Here is a 7548-nt window from a genome sequence, read left to right as displayed (position 1 = left end):
TTGTGGCTTATTGTGGTGTTTCTTACTCTTCGGTCTTTTTTGAGCTCGTCACAATATCATAAGATGCATGATGATAAGCACAAAAAGAAAGACAAGGGAAAAGTGTAGGACAAGTCTGATGATCATAACATTGTCCCTAGTAAGTCCAATGTAAATATTGAAGAGAAAAATGTAGCACATCTTGAGTCAGATGATGAGTACACCTTGGAAGCTTCCTCTCTTGATGTTCCTTAGTTAATCAATGTTTCGTCTTCATATTCTCAGTGTTGGCTACTTGATTCACTGGCTTCTTTTCATGTTACCATGTATATTATAAGATCGAGATACACGCTCAACGTTCTTATATACTTAAAAGATATATAGTGAATATTATGTTGGCGCAAAGAGCGAACAGATGAGAGAAAAGAAATATGTAGAGAGAGAGAGAGAGAGATAGAGAGATTGACAACACACTAGGGACTGGAAGATGGGCTAGTCCTCCCCCCTCCCTGTGGAGCTGTATTATTGACAAGGAGCAAGCTCCTCCGTTACACATAAACCAGTTCTTAACTTGTAGATCTTGGAAAAAAGATCACAATTCCTTGCACGGTATACAACCAGCTAACACTTGCACAACTTGGAAGTTGGCACCTTTTGATCCTTCTTGATTCTCTCCTTCCCTCCTACAAAATATGTGTAGGGATCTCCTCTTGGAGCTTGATTTTAGCAGAGCTTCTGCAGCACTTGTACAACTGGAGGGTTGGCAAGCTTGAACTTACACAGATCCTTGCACGGTATACAACCCACGAGCACTTGCACAACTCGGAAGTTGGCTCCTTTGATATTCTTGATTTCTCTTCTTCTCTCCTACACAATATGTGTAGGGCTCTCTTCTTGGTTCTTAATTTTAGTAGAGTTTTTGCAGCACTTTGTGAGACTCGAACTGCCTTCTCTTCTCCTCTTGCATGCATGCAAAGTGATGCTTCCTTCACCTCCTCCACACCCAAGGAGAGCCTCCCTTTTATAGGCTCCAAGAGCTTCTCTTCTTGGATAGAGACTTGAGTACCAAGATTGGAAAGGTTGATCTTCATGAAAGATGTGGCTGTTCCAGGACCTACTCTGCAGCACCAACTTTGGAATATCTCTTTGTGCGTTGCTTGGATGGAAAAACGTTCAACACAAAAGTTGTAGATCTCACCATTTTTGATAAGCCTAGAGAGTCATTTTTAGAGATTGGCTTTCTATCGTAAGATGTTTTAAAAATAAATTTAGTATGTCTATTTTAAGAAAAGCAGATTTTTAAACTCTATTCTTAACTTATGGTCTATGCAACCACCTTGAGCCATAGATAAGCAGAGTTCATTCGATTGCCTTGGGCGTCAACCTTAAGATTGACTTCCACACAAAAGCTTGTGTCATCTTAGACCTTAGAAAGAGAAAATCACTTCTCTCCTCACTTCTAGAGGATCACGTCTCTTATCTTTCTTAGTGAGAGAATTACCTCTCTTGTCTTTCTTAGTGAAAGAATTTCTTCTCTCCTTAATTCATTAAGAGAGAAAATACCTTAAACCTTGACTTGTAAGGGAGAGGATGACCCCAAATGAATGCAATGCTCATTACACACAAGTAAACGTTCCTAGACATCCCTAGATGCACATAGAAATACATATACACAATGCTAATGCACTTCTTCTTCTTAGAACTCAATCCATCTTCATTTATGTATAACTCCTTGGTTCTTGTGTACACTCTTACACTTGGTAGACACTTCCTTTCCCCTTCATAACTTGTGCAACCTGTACCAGATATCCCCGTCATAGTGCTCTGATCACCCTATTAAGTGATGTACTAGGAATACCAATCTCTAAATGGTCTCATGGCCATGCTAGATCATCATCAATACTTAAAGAAAAGTGAGTCATTAATCTATTGACATAAATTTACTAAATAGAGAATACATAATAAGCAATCAATGTCATAGTGCTCTGATCACCCCATTAAGTGATGTACTAGGAATACCAGTCTCTAAATGGTCTCATGGCCATGCTAGATCATCATCAATACTTAAAGAAAAGTGAGTCATTGACATAAATTTACTAAATAGAGAATACATAATAAGCAATCAATATAGTAACACTGCATAGGGATTGGTTCATTGGTTATAACATGACATGTTCTGTGAGATTGGAAAATGACTTGGCATTGGATATTGTTGGTATTGGGGATGTACAGCTACAGCTTTCCCCGGGGAGCTCTTTTACTCTCTATAATGTACATCATGTATCAATTTTGACTAAAAGCCTTCTATTTGCTAGACAATTGGATGATGTAGGCTATGAGGTATCTTTTGGTGATTCTACATGGAAGATTACTCGTGGGAATCTTGTGCTTGCTCAAGATGCCAAGGTTGGTAGCCTCTATCCTTTATTTGTATCCACATCTCTTGACCATGTTTTGGTTGTGGCTGATATACCACATGTATCTTTATGGCATCGCCACCTTAGTCATATGTCCTTAAAGGGAATGAAATTACTTACTCATTTGCAATATCTTCTGTCTCTTGATTACAAATGTTATGATTCTTGTGATCATTGACTTTATGGTAGATAAACCCATAGGTTTCATAAGAATTCTAGCGTTATGCATATGGGTGAGCATTTAACTCTTATGCATTCTAATGTATGTGGCCCCGTGCCTTATCAGCCATTGGGTGGCGTGAAGAACCTTGTTACATTTGTTGATGATTATTTACATAAGGTCTAGGTATATCGTATTGAGTAGAAATCACATATCTTATCTACCATTCAGTGTTGGCTTGCTCTTATTGAGAACCAATCTAGGTATAGGCTAAAATACCTAAGGTTTGCCAATGGGGGTGAGTATGTGTCTAACGTATTTGAGCAGTTTTGTGATAAGAGGGATATTCAACATAAATTGACCACCTCGTACACCCCACTTGAGAATGGTGTTGCATAGTGCATGAACAGAACCATTCAAGAAAGAGTCCATAGTATACTTACTCAAGTAGGCTTACTGCAGCATTTTTGGGTTGTGGTAGATACTACTACTATACATGTGATAAACAAATCCCCATGCATTGCTATTAGTTATCAAGTTGCAAAGGAGATATGATTTAACAAAATCTCCCTTGTATGCCCATCTTAGAGTTTTTGGAGTAGTTTCCTTAACTCGCCTCACACGTTGGTAGGTGAATTGGATAGTCGGCATCTAACAACCCCCAACACAACACCACAGGATAAAGATTGAGGATCTCACCTCAACAAAACCCATGAGACGGCACCACTGAACACATGATCCAAAATTCCCGATCACTCACTCCTCATTGGGACTTCAACTCAACACTTAAACAGTTCAAACCTTCAAGTTCAGATTTTACCACTTTTAGAGAGAATCTGACACTGAAACAACCATGGTAGAGATTCTGACAACAAGAGCTTTCAGATTCACACGACTCCTATTTTTTAGGGATAGCAACTCCACACAGCAAACCGCCCCACAAAGCATGATTACTTCAAGTAGTACAAAATCAGTTGTAGACCCTTTATGTTCTTCTTTCCTCAAAGCACACATAAATACAAACCAAATACATAGGTAATGAAAGCTTTATACAGCAAATTTTTGTGCCCATTCAACACTTCAAGCATTTCACTACTGTAAACATTCCATTACTACATCAAAGTTGAGTTTACATTGATATATCAATGGTTAATCAGGATGACTTCCATGGGAAACCAAGTTGGTGTGTTGTAGAAGCGGTTAAATTCACTTATTTCCTCATAGAGCACAAAAATTGCCTCATGAAGCATTACATAGAACAGCTCATAACTTTTTAACCAGACCTCGGATCACCAAGCTTTAAAGAGGAAAGTTGTAGCTCTCTTTCCAATTTACAACTCTTCAGAACAACTCAGAGTCAAATTCCTTGATCTGCCCTGCTGAAGGGGAGCTATGAAGCTCTACCCTGAGACCTACGGACCGCTTATTAATCAAGTGTTTCAAGCCGAGTGGCCATGGCTACCTCTCACATAGCTGATGCGCAATGCCTACCTTATGGGTGTAGTGAGCTTACCTTGATGCTCGATCAAGTCCCCTCCTCTCTCTTGCACTCTGGTAGCTCCATGATCCTTGCGGCAAGCTCAAGCAACCTCAAGCCCTCTCTATCAAGCTCCATCCTCCATAGCCGCGCAAGAAAAGAGAAGAGAAGAGAAGAAGAGAAGATGAAGAGAGAAGATGGGGAGCTTCTTCTCCACGATCCCTCACTCTCACACACTCACTCCCTCACTCCCTCACACTCCCTCAATTCCTCACTCAAGCATAAGCAAGAAGGCAAGAAACAAGAGAAGAAGAAGAAGAAGCTTTGGCCACACACAAGAATGAGCTTCTCATTCACTTTTCAACTTTATAGACAAAACCCTAAATCCCTTTTAGGCGGTCATCCCCTTATTCCCTTTTTTACATGGCCGGCCGTGGCATAGGCCCTTTTTCCCATTGTCCTTCTATCTTTCTAGCTTCCTTTCCACCACTCGTCTACATTTACAAATTGTACGGGTGAGAGCCCGACGCTCTTTAAATTAAATCATGATGCGCTTGCGCTCTTTTACAAAAGTATTGACTTGTGTTTTTTCTTGTGCACCTTTTTCCTTTATTTAGGACTTGTTTGCACTTCTTATGTTTCTAGATTTTTCTTGGTGCGCCTTCGTCCTCTGTTTCACTTTGCCTTGGCCTTTGTCTTCTGCTTTAGCTTTTCCATATTTTCCACCTTGTTCGTCAGATGGTTAACATTACCCCCCTCCTAGATGAGTGCCAGTCCCATGTCGCTATGGTGGGGAGTAGTGGGGTAGTTGGGGTTGTTGCTAAGTGGAACTGGTGGGTAGATGACCATAATCAAAAGGTGCTGTTGTGAATGAGAAGTGATGGAGTTTGATTAACGATGACACAGAGAGATTCCTGCGTGCTTTAGACTTCATAAAGATGCCCGGCATTTCTCGCACAGTTATAGCTCCCATTCTGCAATGGCTGATAAACATGGGGATCTCTAATCATTTGGAGAATATGAGGTTCCAAAATCTATGCCAATGGTGGGTCCATCATTGAGTTTTCCTTCTGCTTGATTTGGCTCAGTCATGGTAGCCATCAACAGGTAGATGGTCGGCTACATCAAGCATGTTGGTCCATCCAACCATCGGAGTATATGCAAAAGCTCCTGAAGTTGTTGTAGTGGTGTCCTGTCCAACTCATGGAATAATTCCTGGTCATTAGCGGATGGTCTTCTTTAGCTGGGGAGCCATTCACTAAGTCACGATCATAGTCTGCAAGAGAAAGTTGTGCACTCCCTAAGGGGTGTGTCTGTCTCATGGTGTGGTGTAAGTGCATGTGTAGTAGAACTGGGAGATGGGTCTAACCTTGGGTAGCCCTTGGTAATGTCTCACACTTGAGGATCCAGTTCGTGTGTTGTTGGAGGTGTAATGCAAAACTTAGGGTGATAGGTCTGGAAGTCTTGCTGTTAACCCCAAGCTGAGAAGGCAGAAAGACGAATGAAAAAGCAGAAAGAAGATGGAAAAGGAGCAAGAACACACAGGCAGGCTCCAAAGCTAAGCCGGGGCCAAAAGCGTAGTTTCAAATAAAAGGCGCCTCAAAAACTCTAAAAACCCTTGTAAAAGAGCACTAGGTTCCCTCCTGTGCCACTTGTAAAAGAATATCAAATATAGGCCTAGGGCACGAAGCAAAAAGAGGGAATTAGAAAAAGGGACCTTGCCACAATGGCCGGTCATGTAAAAAAGGATGGGTGCCCATGGGGTTTTAGGGTTTGTATATATAAAGTTCAAAAAGTGAATGGAAGCTCATTCTTTGGTGTGTGCCCAACAAGATCTCTTCTCTTCTTCTCCTCTCCTTTCTTGTGTGTGCTCTTGAGAGAGGGAGTGATTGTGAGAGTGAGGGAGGGAGTGAGTGGAAGTGAGGGATCAAAGGGGTGAAGCTCTTCATCATCTTCTCTTCTCTTTCCTTCTTTTGCACGCACGGCTATGGCGGTTGGAGCTTGGAGAAGGAGGAGGCTTGAGCATGCTTGAGCTAGCATCTAGGATCATGGAGCTATTGGAGTGTGGAAGAGAGAAGGCAACTCATATCGGCATCAAGGTAAGCTCACTACACTCGTAGGATCGAGGGTACGTGGGCTATGTGAGAGGTAGCCATTAGAGCTCGCTTGGAACACTTGAACAATAAGCGGTCCGTGGGTCTTGGCAGTTGAGCGAAATCTCCCACATTTCGTTTCCGTGCTGGGACCATGGATTCAAGCTTGAGCACTTGCGCGCCCCATATCAAGCATCGAAGTAAGGGATTCTCCCCCAAAACGGAGCTTGAGGTAGGTAGGAAGATTGGGTGTTTCGATCTTCAAAAAAAGTAAGTATTTGGGTTAGTTTGTTTGTTTGAAGATTGGAAAATAGGGAGAAATCATATCAGTTTGTTGCTTCCGATTCTCGTTGCATTTAGTGTAGGATAGCATTAGGAAATCGAACCGGGAAAGGGTAGGGTTTACTGTTGCAAATAGGGCAAAACAGGGCATAAAACATGCAAAAAATGGCAAAAAGCTAGCTTGGGATGCTTAATGTCGGCAAGTGAATGATTGAGAGTGTCAAAGCCCTGCCCGGGAAGGGTTTAAGGGTCAGGAGGCCAAGGGAGAGCTCATTTGCAACCACTGCAGTGAGAGAGAGAGTGTGTGTGTGTGTGAGAGCCCCTATGAAGATTCGATTCAATCGCGTTGTCGGGGAGCCTACCGCTCACCCCAGGTATGCCAATCACTTCCCTTGGTGCCATAGCCAGGATCTGGAAGTTTATGCAGGGGATGATTGCCAGACTAAGGAGATTCGATTGAAATCATCATTGCGCGGCATTCGTTGCGCTGTGTTCGGCCCGTCCAAACAGCCCTTATTAGACCGAGTCCCAGACTCGGCCCTCGGACCCGCCCATTCAGCCCTCGGACCCACCCATTTGACCCTCAGACCCGAAAACCCTACTTGGCCCTTGGACCCAATACTCGACTCGGCCCTTCCGAATTACTCGACTCAGCCCATCCGAGTTACTCGACTCGGCCCGTCCGAATTACTCGACTCGTCCTTTGACCAAACTAACACTCGTCCCCAAGTCCACTCGGCCCGAGTGACCCCTCGGCCCAACATCTGGCTCGGCCCGTCCGAGTTACTCCACTCGGACCTTGACCTACGAAAAAACTTTTTGCACTCGGATAGGCGAGATTCGGCCCGTCCGAGTCACTCGCTCAGCCCCTGCAATTCGGACTAGTTGGGCCGAGTGTGTGTCCCAACTTAGTCTCAGAAATTTGACTTGACCCAACTGGAGCTCAGCGGTGCAACCTGTCGTAAGCCTTCCTGATGCTTAAAGCCTGAATCTGGTGCATCGAGTAGACAAAATCGTAAGGCATGGCCGCTTAACAGTTTGAGTGGGTTGTTGCGATACCTAGAAACCCAGAGACCTAGAGGTAACCCGTCGAGCCATAAAACCCTGATCGAGCTAAAAAGAAACGGCAAGGCAACGTAG

This window comes from Lygodium microphyllum, chromosome 6 (assembly GCF_053477565.2).
Source record: "Lygodium microphyllum isolate KBCC chromosome 6, Lygodium_microphyllum_v1.1.10, whole genome shotgun sequence".
NCBI classification, from domain to species: domain Eukaryota; kingdom Viridiplantae; phylum Streptophyta; class Polypodiopsida; order Schizaeales; family Lygodiaceae; genus Lygodium; species Lygodium microphyllum.
The sequence above is the reverse complement of the archived record's forward strand: the minus strand, read 5'-3'. Positions refer to the sequence as shown.